The sequence below is a fragment of the Bubalus kerabau genome, chromosome 6 (assembly GCF_029407905.1).
Source record: "Bubalus kerabau isolate K-KA32 ecotype Philippines breed swamp buffalo chromosome 6, PCC_UOA_SB_1v2, whole genome shotgun sequence".
NCBI classification, from domain to species: Eukaryota; Metazoa; Chordata; class Mammalia; order Artiodactyla; family Bovidae; genus Bubalus; species Bubalus kerabau.
The window spans coordinates 101,575,033-101,596,273 of record NC_073629.1 but is presented as its reverse complement, the minus strand read 5'-3'; the positions used below and the strand labels follow the sequence as shown (position 1 = coordinate 101,596,273).

Sequence of the window (21,241 nt, the reverse complement as noted above, 5' to 3'; positions counted from 1 at the left end):
TTATACAAGGTAACACAACTTGCAGCTAACAAGTGCTACAAGAGCTATATACAATGTATGGTGCTAACACAGAGACTGGAGTGACCCACTATATCCAAGGAGACAACGGTTGACACAGAAAGTTTCACAGAACTGAATTTTGATGGATATTAAGGAGTTTATATGGAATTCTAACAAAGGAATCAACATACATAAGTTTCAGTGATGTAAAATAAGAAGATGCCACTGAGGAAAAATCATTTAGTTTTCCTGGCTCTTAGTTTTCTTCCTCATAAAATAAATAGTTGAGACTGTGTTATAGTCCCTTCTAGCTCATACCGTCTATGACTCTATGCTGCTGGTGTACGAAGTTAAATTACTGGGGCCCTGGAGGTACAGTCCTTGTCTCTATGCAGTACTAATTTATGGGAAATGTGTCACTTTGCCCAAGAAACAAGGATATAGCTATTATCAATTACAGATTAAATACCACTGTGACACAAGTTTAAAAGGCTTTGGAGGTGACTGGAGAAACCAAATCACCATTTATAATATTGTTTCTATGGGAAAATAACTTTCAAACTAAATACGGCATATAAAGCAGTTGTTTAAAAATTGTGCATGTTCTATTCAAACATATTCTAAAATGTCTGTTCAGAAGAACAGAAAGAGATGGGTCCTTTAAAAAAATTAGAATCAGGCTTGGAAGGAGCTGCAGGTCTTAGAGAAAAGTTAATGAATAATCTTTTGTGTTTGATGCCAATTAGCTTTTATAACAGTTCCAGCCTTCAAAGGACAGGAAGCGGCAGAGAATTCAAAAGAGAATTCGAGACTGGAAAAAAGTGGCAAAGGGTAATCTCAGGAAAACAGTGCATATGTAAGCAAAATCATTTCCTTTCTTTTTGGTTCAAAGTGGAAACGAGCAGGATGCTGCAAGATGAGGGGAAGCAAGCAAAACCTGAGTTAGGGTAGCAGAAAAGAAACAGCCTCTAGGGGGACCCTGTAGTACAACAACTAAGAGCAATACTTTTTCTTAGCTCTTCATCCCTGTGAGTGGAAAGAAAAGTAAGACTTCTTATTAAACCAGAGTAAAGCCAAGGTTAAGTCACAAGAGTGAAAGTTTTCTGATGATGAAGTGTATGCTGAGATGTTTTATTCAACTGTGCTCCGAATTGTATGTTTTAAATAGAAGCCCTAGGTTTATACTGATTAGTCCACATTAGTTATTTACATCTATAATTTAGGACACTTTTCTAAACTTGAAATCCTTATAGTCAACTGCCTACTTGATGTCATCACTTTGATGGCTCACAGGTATACCATACTTCATAAATCTGCCCTCTTCTGGGCCTCCCACATAGCGCAGTGGTGAAGAATCCACCTGCCGATGCAGGAGACACCAGAGACGCATGCTCGATCCATGGGTCAGGAAAATCCCCAGGAGAAGGAAACTGGCAACCCACTCCAGCATTCTTGCTTGGAAAATTCCATGGACTGAGGACCCTGGTGGGCTACAGTCCATGGGGTTGCAGAGTCGGACACGACTGAGAGACTGAGCTCACAGTGCCTTCTTCTACCCCTAATTCCTGGCACAGCTTCCCTCCAAGTCAGACACGACTGAAGCAACTTAGCATGCACACACGCATATGTATACATGTATATATATATGACACTGAATCACTTTGCTGTATACCTGAAATTACCACAACATGGCAAATCAACTATAATTCAATAAAAATAACAGTAATAAAATAAAAATACATGAAAATTATGACGGAGGTATTATATAAGGGTCTACAGAGCCCTGTTTTACATGAATAATACACAGAGGGAAGTTCAGTTAGAGTATTTCTTTAAATGCTATATTGGGATCTTACTTTTAAAGTTCAAACACTCTATAAGAGAAATTTCTAAGTAAATGTTAGCATTTTTAAAGATCTACTTTTAATAAGTTTGAAACTAGCCATATTTTTAAAGGAAGAACATTTTAAGCAGTAACAGTATTAGCAAAAGGCAAAACAAATTATCTATATAATATAAACTGTTTCATTGAGGTGGGCAAAGCTTCATTATGACATTAGTGTTTTTCTGAGTTTCTCCCTTGATAGTAAGATACTATGAAATGAAATAGTCTATCCGATAGGTTTATGTAAAACTCCTAGGCAGATAGTAGAAGAATAACAGAAACCTTTTACCAATACCTTCAGCTAAAGTAGTACACAGAAAGGATGAAAAGAAAAATCAAAATTCCATTTATTGGCAATATGTAAAACAGTTATCATATTATAAATTATCATATTTAACTCCTTAAATCCATGCCATTTTTATTTCAGAAACAGTATGACATTGGTATTTTCTAACTATAAAAATAAAGGATATATGATGAATATCATTGATGTCTTCCTTTACTAACCTGAAATGCCAATCTCCTCTTTCTATAATAAACAATCTAGGCAATAAGTATTAAAGCAGCAAATACTGAAAACCACTAGCAATTTTTAAAATTAATTTGTCATTAGTTTCAATATTCTTACTTCTGAACACAATTGCTAACCAGAAAAAACTGCTATCTTTTTTATTTTCATCTCATCTCTTTTCCTGCCCAACTCTTTTGGAGGTATAAAATAAGAAAAGAGTAATCAACAGAAGGGAGGCAAAAGGAAATTAGAAACAAATTACCTGGATAATCCATACACTGAATGATCATTCCATGAATGCATAATTAAGAACTACCTGTGAAACACATCATCTTTATACTAAAAAATTCTCGTTACTCTCATTTTTCTCTTTAAAAATTTAAAATTTTTTTTAAAATTTAAAATCAAGTATAGTTGATTTACAATATTGTGTTAATTTCTGCTGTATAGCAAATTGGTTCAGTTTTATATATAAAACTGATATATATATGTAAAATAATATACATATATTCTTTTTCAAATTCTTTTCCAATTACTCTCATTTTAATGGCTATTTTTTGAGCCAACAATGACTAACCTCTACTATACTGACTTTTTTGCTAATTTGTGTTGAATTTGGTGCACTATATTTGCTTAAAATTAAAATAAAGTATGCCTCACATACTTCAGATTCTTGATGAGGGTGAGGGAGGAAAGTGAAAGAGCCAGCTTAAAACTAAATATTAAAAAACTAAGATCATGGCATCTGGCCCCATTATTTCATTGCAAAGAGAGGGGGAAAGGGGCTTCCCTATGGCTCAGCTGGTAAATAATCTGCCTGCAACGTGGGAGACTTGGGTTCAATCCCTGGGATGGGAAGACCCCCTGGAGAAGGGAAGGGCTACCCACTCCAGTATTATGGCCTGGAGAATTCCATGGACTGTATGTAGTCCATGGGTCACAAAGAGCTGGACATGACCAAGCAACTTTCATTTTCACTTTCAAAGGGGGAAAAGGTGGAAGTAGTGACAGATTTCCTCTTCTTGGGCTCTAAAATCACTGCATATGGTGACTGCAGCCATGAAATCAGAAGACACTTGCTTCTTGGCAGGAAAGCTATAACAAACCTAGACAGCATGCTGAAAAGCAGAGACTGTGCTTTAAGGTTCCTCCAAGCCTTTTCATGGCTTGATAGTTCATTTCATTTTTATGCTGAGTAATATTCCAATGTTTAGATGTACCAAAGTTTGTTTATCCACTCACCTTCTGAAGGACATCTTGGTCACTTCCAAAATTTGGCAAACATGAAAAAAACTGCTATGAGCATTCCTGTACTAGTTTTTGTTGTTGTTCAGTCGCCCAGTTGTGTTCAACTCTTTGCGACTCCATGGACTGCAGCACACCAGGCCTCTCTGTCCCTTACCATCTCCCAAAGTTTGCCAAGTTCATTTTCGTTGCATCAGTGATGCCATCCAGCCTTCTCATCCTCTGATGCCCTCTTCTCCTTCTGCCCTCAATCTTTCCCAGCATCAGGGTCTTTTCTAATGAGTTGGCTCTTCACACCAGGTGGCCAAAGTATTGGAGCTTCAGCTTCAGCATCACTCCTTCCAATGAATCTTCAGGACTGATTTCCTTTAGGATTGCTGGTTTGATCTCCTTACTGTCCAAGGGACTCTCAAGATCTTCTTCAGCACCACAGTTTGAAAGCATCAATTCTTCAGTGCTCAGACTTCTTTATGGTCTCAACTCTCACATCTATACATGACTAATGGAAAACCACAGCTTTGACTATTAAGATCTTTGTCGGCAAAGTAATGTCTCTGCTTTTTAATATGTTGTCTAGGATGGTCATAGCTTTTCTTCCAAGGAGCAAGTGTCTTTTAATATCGTGGCTGCAATCACCATCTGCAGTGATTTTGGACCCCAAGAAAATAAAGTCTGCCACTGTTTCCAATGTTTCCCCAACTATTAGCTATGAAGTGATGAGACCAGCTGCCATGATCTTTGTTTTCTGAATGTTGAGTTTTAAGCCAGCTTTTTTCATTCTCCTCTTTCACTTTCATCAAGAGGCTCTTTAGTTCCTCTTCACTTTCTGCCATAATGGTAGTGTCATCTGCATATATGAGGTTATTGATATTTCTCCAGGCAATCTTGATTCCAGCTTGTGCTTCATCCAGTCCAGCATTTCTCATGATGTACTCTGTACAGAAGTTAAATAAGCAGGGTGACAATTATTCAGCCTTGACATACTGCTTTTCCAATTTGGAACTAGTCTGTTGTTCCATGTCCAGTTCTAACTGTTGCTTCTTTACTTACATACAGGTTTCGTAGGAGGTAAGCAAAATGGTCTGGTATTCCCATCTCTTTCAGAATTTTCCACAATTTGTTGCTTTCCACACTGTCAAAGGCTTTAGCATAGTCAATGAAGCAAATGTTTTTCTGGAATTCTCTTGCCTTTTCTATCAACAGATGTTTGCAATTTGATCTCTGGTTCCTCTGCCTTTTCTAAATCCAGCTTGCACATCTGGAAGTTCTCAGTTCATGTACTATTGAAGCCTATCTTGAAGGATTTTGAGCATTACCTTGCTAGCATGTGAAATGAATGCAATTGTGGAGTAGTTTGAACATTCTTTGGCATTGCCCTTCTTTGGGGCTGGAATGAAAACTGACCTTTTCCAGTCCTGTGGCCACTGCTGAGTTTTCCAAATTTGCTGGCATATTGAGTGCAGCACGTTTAACAGATCATTGTTTAGGATTTGAAATGGCTCAGCTGGAATTCCATCACCTCCACTAGCTTTGTTCATAATGATGCTTCCCACTTGACTCCAGGATGTCTGGCTCTAGATGAGTGATCACATCATTGTGGTTATCTGGGTCATTAAGATCTTTTTTGTATAGTTCTTCTGCATAACCTTGTCACTTCTTCTTAGTATCTTCTGCTTATGTTAGGTCTACATTTCTGTTCTTTATTGTGCCCATCTTTGCATGAGATGTTCCCTTGGTATCTCTAATTTTCTTGAAGAAATCTGAACATAAACCCCATGATATGAAACATCTATAAGGTTACTGATTTCAGCATTATTCCTAATATCAAAAGAATGGAGATATCCCTTGTGTCCAGCCACAGATGTAGAAGATGTAGAAGAATTTTCCAAATTCTTCCCATGTGTTTTTTGCAATGTGCCTATGTCACTCCTCCATTAAAAGGCATCCAATTCTTTTTCCCTTTAGATCTGCAAAGGCCTCATGACTTGCTTTAACAAACCAAAAGCAGCAGCAGTGACTGTGCCAGTTTTAGGGCTGGCCTAGAAAAAATGATGTCATAGTGGCAACAAGCACATATAGCACCTAGGTTTTTGTTTCTAAAAACCATTACCACTGAAAGTAACCATTCCATGGTGAATTTCAGGTCTAGGCAGGGAAGGTATCAATTTTTTTTCTGGGCCATTCTACATTGCCTGAAATCAAGGATGCACTCCAAGAAAAAGTATGTTAAAAGGAGACAAGAAGAAGCTGGAAAGGACTTCCACTAGCCAAATAAATAACAATTTGAGTATCAAAAAGAAAAATGACTATGACCATAAAATATTTTTAAAACCTATGTGTCCACAGAGATACTTCAAAAAAAAAAAAAAAAAAAAAGGAAAAGAAAAAAAAAAGAAAAATCTCATTTGCCACCATTGGAGGTAACTTTTTATTACTTAAAGTCCTTATCTGAACTTTTCAGCTAAAGAGGAAAAAATTAGCACTAACAATGATGTTTTAGTAGGAACTATCTAGCACTTCTCAGGAAACACTCTCTTTGAAGAATGCTAGCTGATAAATACAAAAGGAATGATGGAATAAGAAAAAATAACTTTTCCATAATCCATAATGAAACCATTGATTATGGCAATTGTTTATATCTGGTTAATACTCTAAATGTATTAAGAACTCAAACAACTCAAGAGCAACAAATCAATTCGATTTAAAAATGGGCAAGGGCTCTGAATATACATTTTCCCAAAGACATACAAATAGACAACAGGTACATGAAATAGTGCTCAGTATCACTAATCATCAGGGAAATACACATAAAAACCACAATGAGATATGACTTCCACCTGTTTAGAATGGTTATTATCAAACAGACAGGAAATAACAAGTGCTGGTGCAGATGGAGAGAAAAAGGAACTTTTGTATACTACTGGTGGGAATATAAGTTGCTATAGTCACCCATGGAAATAGTAGAGAAGTTCCTCAAAAAGTTAAAAATAGAACTACCATATGATTCAGCAATTCCACTTCTGGGTATATATACAAAATAGATGAAACCACTATTTCAAAGATAGGGCCAATGTTTACTGTAGCACTACTCACAATAGCCAACACACTAACATAATTGTCTGTTAATAGATGAATGGATAAAGATGTGAGATACACACACACACACACCACGGTGGCATATTATTCAGTCATAAAAGAAGGAAATTCTGCCATTTGTGACAATATGGATGGAGCTTGCAGGCATTATGCTAAGTAACTAACTCGGGGGAAAAGAAACATTATATGATTATATGTGGAATCTAAAAGAAACCAAACTCAAAGATACCAGACTGGTGGCTGCCTGGGGCAGGGTGTAGGGAAATGGATCATGATAGGTTAAATTAGAAATAAATAATAGAAACATAAGGAAAATTTCCAGTAGTCATGTATGGACATGACAGTTGGACTATAAAGAAGGCTGAGTGCCAACGAATAGATGCTTTTGTTTTTGTGTGTGTGTGTGAAATATGTTTTTATTTATTTCTTTATTTTACTTTACAATATTGTATTGGTTTTGCCATACATCAACATGAATCCGCCACAGGTATACATGTGTTTCCCATCCTGAACCCCCCTCCCTCCTCCCTCCCTGAACAATGGAGTATTACACAGCCATTAAAAAGAATTGATGCTTTTGAATTGTGGTGCTGAAGAAGACTCTTGAGAGTCCTTTGAACAGCAAAGACATCAAACCCGTCAACCCTGAAGTATTCATTGGAAGGACTGAGGCTGAAACTGAAGCTCCAATACTTTGACCACTTAATACAAAGAGCCAACTCATTGGAAAAGACTGAAGATGATGGGAAAGATTGAAGGCAAAAGGAGAAGAGGGCAGCAGAGGATGAGATGGCTAGACAGACTATTAATCACTGACTCAATGGACATGAGTTTGAGCAAATTTCAGGAGATAGTGAAGGACAGGGAAACCTGGCATGCTGCAGTCCATGGGGTCACAAACAGTCAGATGAGACTTAGTGACTTAATAATAACAGCAAGGAAAATGTCCAATTTCTTGGCACGTTTGAAAATAGAAAAACAATACAGAAAAATCAATAAAGTCAAAAGCTGGTTCTTTGGTACTAAGGCCAAACAAAATCTGAGAAAGGAAGGAAGGCAGGAAGGTAAGAAAAAAGAAGACTTGATTATTTATATAGAAACTTCCAAAGAATTTACAAAAAAATTCCTAACACTAAGTACATTTAGCAAGGACTTGGACACAGGTATAAAAATCTTGGATACAGCATACAAAAATCAATTAGATTTCTTTATATCAGGAATGTACAAATGAAAATTAAAATTTTTTTAAATATTCAATTTTAATAACTTGAACAAAAGGAACGTTTTTGTAAAGTCCTTGGGGTTCCCATATAGACAAGCACGTCATTTTCTTTTTTCTTACCTTATTAAAAAGCAGAGACATTACTTTGCCAACAAAGGTCCATCTAGTCAAGGCTATGGTTTTTCCAGTGGTCATGTATGGATGTGAGAGTTGGACTATAAAGAAAGCTGAGTGTTGAAGAATTGATGCTTTTGAACTGTGGTGTTGGAGAAGACTCTTGCGAGTCCCTTGGACTGCAAGGAGATCCAACCAGTCCATCCTAAAGGAGATCAGTCCTGGGTGTTCATTGGAAGGACTGATGTTAAAGCTGAAATTCCAATACTTTGGCCACCTGATGCAAAGAGCTGACTTATTGGAAAAGACCCTGATGTTGGGAAAGATTGAGGGCAGGAGGAGAAGGGGACAAGAGAGGATGAGATGGTTGGACAGCATCACTGACTCAATGGACATGGGTTTGGGTGGACTCTGGGAGTTGGTGATGGGCAGGGAGGCCTGGTGTGCTGCAGTTCATGGGGTGGAAAAGAGTCAAACACGACTGAGCAACTTCCTTCCTTCCTTCCTTCCTTTCTCTGATTTTGTTTGGCCTTAATACCAGAGAACCAGCTTTTGGCTTTATTGATTTTTTTCTATTTGTTTTTCTATTTTCAAACTTGCCAAAAGAGAAAATTTTCCTTGTTGTTGTTCAAAAATATCCAATTATAATAACTTTAAAATAGGTGTATAAGCCTAACAAAACATTTACAGAATCTGTATGCTGAAAACTACGAAGAGTGATGAAAGAAATCCAGGAAAATATAAATAAATAGAGATATTGTGTTTATAGATTAAATATGCAACAAAGTAAAGATTTCAATTTTTCTAAAACCGATATATAGGCTTGCTGTTGCTCTTTGTTTAATCGCTGAGTCGTGGTCGACTTTGTGATCCCATAGACTGTAGCCCGTCAGGCTCCTCTGTCCTCCTCCTCCTACTTTTGCAGGCAAGAATACTGGAATGGGTTGCCATTTCCTTCTCCAGGGTATCTTCCAGACCCAGGGACTGAACCCAGGTATCCTGCTTTGGTAAAGACAGATTCTTTACCAAAAGACAGATTCTTTATCACTTTACTAAAATGGTAAAGACAGACTCTTTACCACTGAGCCACCAAAAAAATTCTTTTGTTGATATTTTGACTTGTATTATATAGGCTTGTATATATAGGCTATATAGGCTTAATATAATACAAGTCAAAATATCAGCAAAAACTTTTAAAATATATATATTGATTCTAAAAGGAACTGGAATAGTTTAAAATAATTCTAAAAGATAAGAATAAAGTTAGAAGAATCACAATGATTTCAAGACTTACTATAAAGCTATAATAATAAAGATTGTGTGGTAACAGTAAAAGGATTGACACCTAAATCAATGAAAGAGAACAGAGTCTTGAAATAGACTTATGCAAATATTACCAACTGATTTTTGGTGAAGATTTAAAAGTATTCAGTGGATAAAGACAGTCTTTTCAACATACAGGGTTGGACACGGAACATCTGTATGCAAAAAAAAAAGTAATCTAAATATCATATTTTGTATAGAATTAACTCAAAATGGATTACAGACTGAAAGGAAAAATGTAAAAATAGAAAATGTTTAGAATAAGACATAGCAGAAAATCTTTGTGACCTGGGGTTAGGCAAAGGCTTTTTTTTTTCCCCCCAACTTATTTCTTTACTCAAGTACAGTTGATTTACAATGTTATGTTCATTTCTTCTGTACAGCAAAGTGACTCAGTTATACACATATATACATTTTTTTTTTAATACTCTTTTCCATTATGGTTTATCCCAGGATGTTGAATATAGATCCCTGTGTTTACAGTAGGACCTTATTGCTCAGCCACTGTATATGAAGGAGTTTTTAGACATGTCAGCAAAAGCACAATCCACAAAAGAAAAAGCTGATAAGTTAGACTTCATTAATATTAAAAACCTTTGCTCTACCAGAGATACTGTTAAAAGGATGTAAAAAACAAGCAAGAGATTGGGAGGTGATATCTGCAAAGCATATATCCAATAAAGGACTTGTATCCAGAATACACAGCAAACTCTCAAAATTCAAATTAAGTAAACAAAGAGTCTAATTTAAAACTAGGCAAAAGATTTGGACACATCTCCAAAGAAAACATGTAAATGACAAGTAGGCACATGAAAAGATGTTCAACATCATTAGCCCTCAAAGAATGGCAAATTAAAACAATAACACTTTGATATATATTTATGAGAATGGAGAAAATCAAAATAATGACAAGACAACAAGCAAAAACAAACAAGAAAAATTTAAAAATTGACAATACAGGTGTTGGTGAGGATGCAGACTGGGACGTTCATTCACTGAAGGTAGGAATGCAAAATGGTACAGGCATTCTGGAAGAGCATATGGCAGTTTCTTCAGTTCAATTCAGTTGCTCAGTCATGTCTGACTCTTTGCGACCCCATGAATCGCAGCATGCCAGGCCTCCCTGTCCATCACCAACTCCTGGAGTTTACTCAAACTCATGTCCATCGAGTCAGTGATGCCATCCAGCCATCTCATCCTCTGTCATCCCCTTCTCTTCCTGCCCCCAATCCCTCCCAGCATCAAAGTCTTTTCCAATGGGTCAACTCTTCGCATGAGGTGGCCAAAGTACTGAGTTTCAGCTTTAGAATCAGTTCTTCCAATGAACACACAGGACTGATCTCTTTTAGAATGGACTGGTTGGATCTCCTTGCAGTCCAAGGGACTCGCAAGAGTCTTCTCCAACACCACAGTTCAAAAGCATCAATTCTTCGGCACTCAGCTTTCTTCACAGTCCAACTCTCATGTCCATACATGACCACTGGAAAAACCATAGCCTTGACTAGACAGACCTCTGTTGGCAAAGTAATGTCTCTGCTTTTGAATATGCTATCTAGGTTGGTCATAACTTTCCCTCCAAGGAGTAAGCATCTTTTAATTTCATGGCTGCAATCACCATCTGCAGTGATTTTGGAGCTCAAAATCTGGAGCCCAGAAAAATAGTCTGACACTGTTTCCACTGTTTCCTCATCTATTTCCCATGAAGTGATGGGACCGGATGCCATGATCTTCGTTTTCTGAATGTTGAACTTTAAGTCAACTTTTTCACTCTCCTCTTTCACTTTCATCAAGAGGCTTTTTAGTTCCTCTTCACTTTCTGCCATAAGGGTGGTGTCATCTGCATATCTGAGGTTATTGATATTTCTCCTGGCAATCTTGATTCCAGCTTGTGCTTCTTCCAGCCCAGCGTTTCTCATGATGTACTCTGCATAGAAGTTAAATAAGCAGGGTGACAATATACAGCCTTGACGTACTCCTTTTCCTATTTGGAACCAGTCTGTTGTTCCATGTCCAGTTCTAACTGTTGCTTCCCAACCTGCATATAGGTTTCTCAAGAGGCAGGTCAGGTGGTCTGGTATTCCCATCTCTTGAAGAATTTTCCACAGTTTATTGTGATCCACATAGTCAAAGGCTTTGGCATAGTCAATAAAGCAGAAATAGATGTTTTTCTGGAACTCTCTTGCTTTTTTGATGATCCAGCGGATGTTGGCAATTTGATCTCTGGTTCCTCTGCCTTTTCTAAAACCAGCTTGAACATCTGGAAGGTCATGGTTCACATATTGCTGAAGCCTGGCTTGGACAATTTTGAGCACTACTTTACTATGTGTGAGATGAGTACAATTGTGCGGTAGTTTGAGCATTCTTTGGCATTGCCTTTCTTTGGGATTGAATAAAAACTGACCTTTTCCAGTCCTGTGGCCACTGATGAGTTTTCCAAATGTGCTGGCATACTGAGTGTAGCACTTTCACAGCATCATCTTCCAGGATTTGAAATAGCTCAACTGGAATTCCATCACCTTCATTAGCTTTGTTCGTAGTGATGCTTTCTAAGGCCCACTTGACTTCACATTCCAGGATGTCTGGCTCTAGGTTAGTGATCACACCATCGTGATTATCTGGGTCGTGAAGATCTTTTTTGTTTCTTATAAACCCAGAAATCCCTCTCCTGGGATTTCTCCCTGGAGAATGAAAACTTATGTTATACAAAACCTGATTATCAGTGTTTATAGCAGTTCTGTTCATAGTTGCCCAAAACAACTCAAACTGGAAAACAATTCAAATGTCCTTTACACCAGGTGAATGGATAAACAATTTGTGGTACTTCCATACAAAGGATATTACTCAGCAATAAGAAGGAAGAAACAAAAGATACATGCAACAATTTAGAGGAATAGCAAAGGTATTATGCTGAGTAAAAGAAGCCAGTCTAGAAAAGTTACATACTGTATAGTTCCATTCATATGACATTCTCTAAAAGATGAAATTATAATGATGGAGAACAGCAAAGGTTTCCAGGCGATAAAGGTTTGACTATAAAGAGATGACGTGAGGAAGATTTTCAGGGTGATAGAATTGTTCTGTATCCTGATTATGGTACTGACTACACAAATCTATACAGGTGTATACATCTATGCTTGCCCCTTGGAAGAAAATCTGTGACAAACCTAGACAGTGCATTAAAAAGCAGAAACATTACTTTGCCAACAAAGGTCCATCTAGTCAAAGCTATGGTTTTTCCAGTAGTCATGTATGGATGTGAGAGTTGGGCTATAGAGAAAACTGAGTGCTGAAGAATTGATGCTTTGAACTGCAGTGTTGGAGAAGACTCTTGAGAGTCCCTTGGACTGCAGGGAGATCAAACCAGTCAATCCTTAAAAAATCAGCTCTGAATATTTATTGGAAGGACTGATGCTGAAGCTGAAACTCCAATACATTGGCCACCTGATATGAAGAACTGACTCTTCACATCAGGAAAGACCCTGCTGCTGGGAAAGACTGAAGGCAGGAGAAGGGGACAACAGAAGATGAGATGGTTGGATGGCATCACCAACTCAATGGAAGTAAGTTCCAGGAGTTGGTTACGGACAGGGAAGCCTGGCGTGCTGTAGTCCATGGAGTTGCAAAGAGTCGGACACGACTGAGTGACTAAACTGAACTGATACATGTGTTAAAATTCATAGAACTGTACACATCAAAAGAAAAGAATAGTTTGGTTTTTTACAGTGTGATTTTTTAAAAAACACTTTTCAAAGTTGAGGGACAAAAGAGAGGAAGAAGAGAGAAGAGCAACTGAACAACAAAGGAGAAATTTCAACTAAGAGAGCAGAGTATCTTGGAAACCTTGTGAAGAATATCAGTCAAAGATGAGGGCGTAATCTATATCAAATATTACTGATAATCAAGTTAGACAAGGACTGAGAAATGACAACTAGTAATGTAGAGGTCATCAGTGACTCTGATGAGAATACAATTGGAATAGGAATACAATTGGAATAGCCAGTCAACACTGGCTGAAATGGGTTTAAGAAAAAAATGGGAGGAGGGAAATTAGAGTTAACAAGTACAGAGCATGGGAAAGAAATAGGACAATAGCTGACAGAAGTTAGTAGAGTTAAGAGAAGATAATTTTTTTAAGAATCAAGAAATAAAAGTATGTTTATATGCTGATGTGTGTGTGTTCAGTTGCTTCAGTTGTGTCTGACTCTGTGTGACCCCATGGACTGTAGCCCACCAGGCTCCTCTGTCCATGCAATTTTCCCAGCAAGAATACTGGAGTGGGTTGCCATGCCCTCCTCCAAGGGATCTTCCTGACCCAGGGACAGAACTCCCTTCTTCTGTGTCTCCTGCATCGCAGGCAGGTTCTTAATCGCTGAGCCACCGGGGAAGTCCTTATAGGCTAATGTGAATATCCAGTAGAGAATGAAAAGTGGATGTAGTCCAAATTATTTTGCATACAGCTTTTTTTCAGCACTTACACTGTAACTAATTGTTTACACACACACACATTCCATATGGTAAACATAAAGTCTGAAAACAGGAAAATATACCTTTCATCAAGGACTTCTTGGATCTTTTTTAATTGGAGTATAATTCCTTTGTACTTAGATCTTAAAAAATATATATAAGTATAAAATAAAAGTATCTATGTTTCTAGACCTTACAGACAACATACAAACACAGTTGCAAATATACATAGTCATGGTGATTATAAGTTCCTTGAGGATAACTATTATATCTTACTCATTTTTTTAGTCCTAGTCCCTATGAACAGAGTCAGTATTCAATTAAAAATATTTGCTGAATGGATTTATAGTACATAATAAGTCAGTTAGACTTTTTTTTTTAAAGATTCAACTCTATGGGTACTCTATAATAAATCAACTTATTTTCCTATGAATATCCAACACAGCACAAAATAACTCCCTGATTTTCCTGATCAATCCTGACCCATATGACCCTTGGTCCTATGCCTGCAACCCATATTTTTTGTATTAACTCTGAACTTAGCCAAATTCTTCTGAGTTATCACTGCTAAAAAATATACTTTTACTATAAATGTTCCACGGTTTCCCTAATGTCCCAATGAGCACAAATGACAAGTTCTAAATAACAAATGATATCACTTTTAATAAAAAAGGAAAAAACATTATCACCTTCAAAAAGGGCTAAATATTATACCTCAAAATTTAAATTTTGAAAGTGTGGAATCCTAATTCAAAACATAACTAGAATTCTACGTAGATTCCAGTTTAAATGAAATGTCATATTAATTTAAGAAACCATTTTCCCATATAAAACCCCCTCCAGTTACCACAAAGGAGAAAAATGTATATGTATACATACTGCAACTTGCCATGTTCACCAGAAAATGTACAATTATCACCATAAGAGAGGTTTCTGCTTTGTAGAACTCTACTGTGCATTCAAAAATAGTTCTAAGAAAAGTCTCTAATCTCTCCCATTGTTAGTCAAGTGGTTTATACATGCAAAAAAAAAAAAATGAAAATCAGCTAGATGCATATACTATGGGAAGGGAAAAATGAGGAAAGAAATCACCTAAACAACTCTTACTTTTCTCCTTTCCAAAAATCCCTTATTATTACCCCCTTTCCTCATTCTTCCCTCCAAAAAGGAAAAAAAAGCCAGGATCCTTGCCAAACCCCACAAAAACCCTTAGGCCTCTCTCAAGCATGCAAATGTAATTTTCTACCCAGACAACACACTCTCTTTTTAATGAACTCCAAAAACAATCTGTGAATGCCCACAGAAGAGAAAAGAGGAAAATTGCAATGAAAGAAAATACAAACAGAGAGATGTGGGGGAGGGTCAAGATGGATATGGCAAGTCCAGAGTTTAAATAGACATAAAAGATAATGAAGGTGAAAGGACTGTAATCAAATAAAATGGTCTGCAGGCTGTCATTTCATACAAATTAGAGTCAGAGAAATATATGAATATTCACTTGAATAAAAATCATTCATTATAGGAGTGGCCCTTCAAGTAAAAGGATCCCTGTCAAGGCCCAATGTGGCTGTCATTCTTTGTTCCATTTTGTAACTAAAAAACAAAAACAAAAATAACTGCATAGAGATGAAAGAGAAAAAAATAATAATTTTTCATATGCACCCACCTCTGAACAGTCAAGAGCAGGAGCAAATTTCTTCATGACACAGCCAAATAATATGTCAAAATTAGATATTCAAAGAATGTTAATAAATGACAAGAGACACTTCAGTCAGTCACATGATTCCAATCCCTGCAGATGCACATTATAATTCAGATTTGAACAGCAAACAGAGTAGGCCACAGGGCAGGGTGGGAGGACTTGAAGAAATACACAATGCAAAAGGTCATCAAAATGAAAACTGTCTTCTTGCCTCAAAATTTGAAGAGAAGTTTTACTGAAAAAAAAAAAAAAAAGCTTTAAACCAATTGAGGCTGAAATAATTACAACATTTTATGATCTAACCTCTTAATGATGAATAGAATTCTTCTCCCTGCTTAAGGATCAAATTGGTTGGGCTCTACACTTGTCTGGCACCATGCTGTGGGCTATTTCCTTTAATATATAACCAATCAAAGATGTATTCAGGCTTTTGTGAGACCCAAAGCTTTGCTAACTGCATATCCTAGAGCATCATGAGGTTTTTCTAAAAGGAAGCGGACAAAGCGATATACAGTGATAGCCTCCCTTGGATAGGTGATATTCAGCAGACCCTTTCTCAAAGGTAGATAAGGAAACCTTTTATAATACACCAAATAGACAATTTTCCTTATAATATCTGTAGTACTTGTCTTATAATATTTATACTAATTTTTTTCCTCCCTTCAATTTATATCAACATACTTCAAGGTCACAGATGCTTAGGGGAGTGACAAAAGAAAACAAACTCTTCAAAATATGTAACTGTTAAAATACATAACAAAATACATAATTCACTGGAAAAGACTGATGATGGGAAAGACTGAAGGCAGGAGGAGAAGGGGAAGACAGAGGATAAGATGGTTGGATAGCATCACCGACTTGATTACACATGAGTTTGAGCAAGCCCAGGGAGTTGGTGATAGACAGGGAGGCCTGGCGTGCTGCAGTCCATGGGGTCGCAAAGAATTGGATGCAACTGAGTCCTGGGTGTTCTTTGGAAGGAATGATGCTAAAGCTGAAACTCCAGTACTTTGGCCACCTCATGCGAAGAGTTGACTCATCGGAAAAGACTCTGATGCTGGGAGGGATTGGGGGCAGGAGGAAAAGGGGACAACAGAGGATGAGATGGCTGGATGGCATCACTGACTCGATGGACATGAGTTTGAGTGAACTCTGGGAGATGGTGATGGACAGGGAGGCCTGGTGTGCTGCGATTCATGGGGTCACAAAGAGTCAGACATGACTGAGAGACTGAACTGAACTGAGCAACTGAACTGAACTGAATATTATATTGTATCGATACACTACAATTTATTAATTAGTTGGTGGACATTGAGTTGTTTCCACCTTTCAGCCATTATGAATAGTACTGATATATAAACATTTTTGTACAAGTCTCTGGGTAGACATATATTTTCATTTCTCTTGGGTGTATGCTGAGGAGTGGAATTGCTGGTTCATATGGTAATTCTGTTTTCAACTTTTAAGGAACTGCCAAATTGTTTTCTATAGCTGCTCTAACATTTTATATTTCCAACAATGTACAGGGGTTCCTATTTTATCAGGTCCTCTCAGCACTTGTTATCATCCATTGTTTTGATTATAATCATCATAGTGGTATGAAGTGGTATCTCACTGTGGTTTTGATCTACATTTTATTAATGGTTGATGATGTTAAACATCTTTTTATGAGCTTATTGGTCATTTATATATCTTCTTTATGGTAGCTTTTCTATGATAGCCTAAAAGTTATTATATCAATTTGTGCTTTAACATGATTTATGTGGGAAAGTGAACAAAATACTGATTTGTAAAGAATGTTATAAATTTGAAACATATTTATTACAAAGATACATGTCATTTTTCAATATAAACAAATATTTAACTCTATTTTCTGTACTCTCATGTGAGTGCCCTGGATGATGCACTTGTTATAAATAAATGAAAGTAAGACTTAATTTGTATAATACTGTTTTTTATGTTCTTTCATCCTTAAAGTCTTGATTTAATTTGGTTACCTTAATATACTCTGTTAGGAAGGTTTTAAAAGGCTGTATGATCAATCTCATATAGATATTGCTGTGTAGTATGTGCCAATATGTACAATTACTTTCACCAATAAATCATAAATTTAACAATAGTAGAGTGTTTATGTATACCTTGTATGGTCGTTCCATAAAGATTTAAGCTAAATTGTATATTCAGTTGATGACTTTTATCATTAAGCCTAATAAAGTAGTATTAGCTTTCAGTAAGTTCTTATAGATTATTGTGTTTTTAACAGTTGTTGTTCAGTCGCTGAATTGTGTCAGTTCTTCATATCAGGTGGCCAAAGTGTTGGAGCTTCAGATTCAGGATCAGTCCTTCTAATGAATATTCTGGACTGATTTCCTTTAGGATGGACTGGTTAGATCTCCTTGCAGTCCAAGGGACTCTCAAGGGGCTTCTCCAACACTACAGTTCAAAAACACCAATTCTTCAGTGCTCAGCTTTCCTTATGGTCCAATTCTCACATCCATACATGACTACTGGAAAAACCATAGCTTTGACTAGATGGACCTGTATCGGCAAAGTAACACCTCTGCTTTTTAATATACTGTCTAGGTTGGTCATAGCTTTTCTTCCAAGGAGCAAGCATCTTTTAATTTCATGGCTGCAGTGATTTTGGAGCCCAAGAAAATACAGCTGGTCACTGTTTCCAATGTCACCCCATCTATTTGCCATGAAGTGATGGGACCAGATGCCATGATATTAGTTTTCTGAATGTTGAGTTTTAAGCCAGGTTTTTTCCTTTCCCCCTTCTGAGGCATTTTATTTGTATGTATTACATCCCTAGAAAAAGAATCCAAAGATTTTCCCTCCTGTATGTTTTCATCTTGCTTCTTCATTGTCCATGATGCCAGCTGAGGTTGTCAGTACAATGAAATCAAACTGATGGGATGGGAGCAGGTTATTCTGCCATTTTTCTAGATCTTTGAGTTGTACATCAAATATGGGGCTGATCACTCCACACTTATTTAGCCTGCCTGTGAGGTTCACAACAATAGTCCCAGCTCTGTGATCATCAATGATTTCAAATTCGCTAATGTAACCATGATTCATCATCAGTTAGAAACCCAATGATGATTCTGGAGCACAGCGTAATAAGGACCTGGCATTTGCCTCTCTTTTCAGCATTCTTGATACTCTTGAGAGCATCAGCCAGGACATTCATGTGCACCATTCAGCACGGAAAGATGGCAGAAAGAGCTAAGCCAGCTTTTTCACTCTCCTCTTTCACTTTCATCAAGAGATTCTTCAGTTCCTCTTTGCTTTCTGCCATAAGGGTGGTGTTATCTGCATATGTGAGGTTATAGATATTTCTCCCGGCAATCTTGATTCCAGCTTGTGCTTTATCCATCCTGGCTTTTTGCATGATGTACTCCGCATAGAAGTTAAACAAGCAGGGTGACAATATATAGTCTTGACATACTCCTTTCCCAATTTGGAACCAGTCTGTTGTTCCATGTTCAGTTCTAACTGTTGCTTCTTGACCTGCATACAGATTTCTCAGAAGGCAGGTGAGATGGTCTGGTATTCCCATCTCTTTAAGAATTTTCCAGTTTTTTAAGGAATCTCCACACTGTTCTCCATAGTGGCTGTACTAGTTTGCATTCCCACCAACAGTGTAAGAGGGTTCCCTTTTCTCCACACCCTCTCCAGCATTTATTACTTGTAGACTTTTGGATTGCAGCCATTCTGACTGGTGTGAAATGGTACCTCATAGTGGTTTTGATTTGCATTTCTCTGATAATGAGTGATGTTGAGCATCTTTTCATGTGTTTGTTAGCCATCTGTATGTCTTCTTTGGAGAAATGTCTATTTAGTTCTTTGGCCCATTTTTTGATTGGGTCATTTATTTTTCTGGAGTTGAGCTGTAGGAGTTGCTTGTATATTCTCGAGATTAGTTGTTTGTCAGTTGCTTCATTTGCTATTATCTTCTCCCATTCTGAAGGCTGTCTTTTCACCTTGCTAATAGTTTCCTTTGATGTGCAGAAGCTTTTAAGGTTAATTAGGTCCCATTTGTTTATTTTTGCTTTTATTTCCAATATTCTGGGAGGTGGGTCATAGAGGATCCTGCTGTGATGTATGTCAGAGAGTGTTTTGCCTATGTTCTCCTCTAGGAGTTTTATAGTTTCTGGTCTTACATTTAGATCTTTAATCCATTTTGAGTTTATTTTTGTGTATGGTGTTAGAAAGTGTTCTAGTTTCATTCTTTTACAAGTGGTTGACCAGAGTTCCCAGCACCACTTGTTAAAGAGATTGTCTTTAATCCATTGTATATTCTTGCCTCCTTTGTCGAAGATAAGGTGTCCATATGTGCGTGGATTTATCTCTGGGCTTTCTATTTTGTTCCATTGATCTATATTTCTGTCTTTGTGCCAGTACCATACTGTCTTGATAACTGTGGCTTTGTAGTAGAGCCTGAAGTCAGGTAGGTTGATTCCTCCAGTTCCATTCTTCTTTCTCAAGATCGCTTTGGCTATTCGAGGTTTTTTGTTTTTCCATACAAATTGTGAAATTATTTGTTCTAGCTCTGTGAAGAATGCTGTTGGTAGCTTGATAGGGATTGCATTGAATCTATAGATTGCTTTGGGTAGTATACTCATTTTCACTACATTGATTCTTCCAATCCATGAACATGGTATATTTCTCCATCTGTTAGTGTCCTCTTTGATTTCTTTCACCAGTGTGGAGATTCCTTAAAAAACTGGAAATAGAACTGCCTTATGATCCAGCAATCCCACTGCTGGGCATACACACTGAGAAAACCAGAAGGGAAAGAGACACGTGTACCCCAATGTTCATCGCAGCACTGTTTATAATAGCCAGGACATGGAAGCAACCTAGATGTCCATCAGCAGATGAATGGATAAGAAAGCTGTGGTACATATACACAATGGAGTATTATTCAGCCATTAAAAAGAATACATTTGAATCAGTTCTAATGAGGTGGATGAAACTGGAGCCTATTATACAGAGTGAAGTAAGCCAGAAAGAAAAACACCAATACAGTATACTAACGCATATATATGGAATTGAGAAAGATGGTAACAATAACCCTGTGTACGAGACAGCAAAAGAGACACTGATGTATAGAACAGTCTTATGGACTCTGTGGGAGAGGGAGAGGGTGGGAAGATTTGGGAGAATGGCATTGAAACATGTAAAATATCATGTATGAAACGAATTGCCAGTCCAGGTTCGATGCACAATACTGGATGCTTGGGGCTGGTGCACTGGGACGACCCAGAGGGATGGAATGGGGAGGGAGGAGGGAAGAGGGTTCAGGATGGGGAACACATGTATACCTGTGGCAGATTCATTTTGATATTTGGCAAATCTAATACAGTTATGTAAAGTTTAAAAATAAAATAAAATTAAAAAAAAAAAAAAAAGAATTTTCCAATATACTACTGGAGAAGGGTGGAGAAATAACTCCAGAAAGAATGAAGAGATGGAGCCAAAGCGAAAACAACACCAACTCTTTGTGACCCCATGGAATGTACAGTTCGTGGACTTCTCCAGGCCAGAATACTGGAGTGGGTAGCTGTTCCCTTCTCCAGGGGATCTTCCCAACCCAAGGACTGAAGCCAGGTCTCCTGCATTGCAGACGGATTCTTTACCAGCTGAGACACCAGGGAACCCCAAGAATACTGG

At 37.4% G+C, this 21,241-nt stretch overlaps 1 protein-coding gene and 1 pseudogene across 1 annotated transcript in view; both read right to left on the bottom strand.

Moving 5' to 3' along the window:
• ZSWIM5 (zinc finger SWIM-type containing 5) overlaps nt 1-21,241 on the bottom strand; it is a 139,860-nt gene that overhangs the window by 71,184 nt on the left and 47,435 nt on the right. The gene's annotated exons all lie outside the window — the stretch shown is intronic.
• On the bottom strand, nt 18,152-18,764 carry LOC129655533 (40S ribosomal protein S15a-like; annotated as a pseudogene).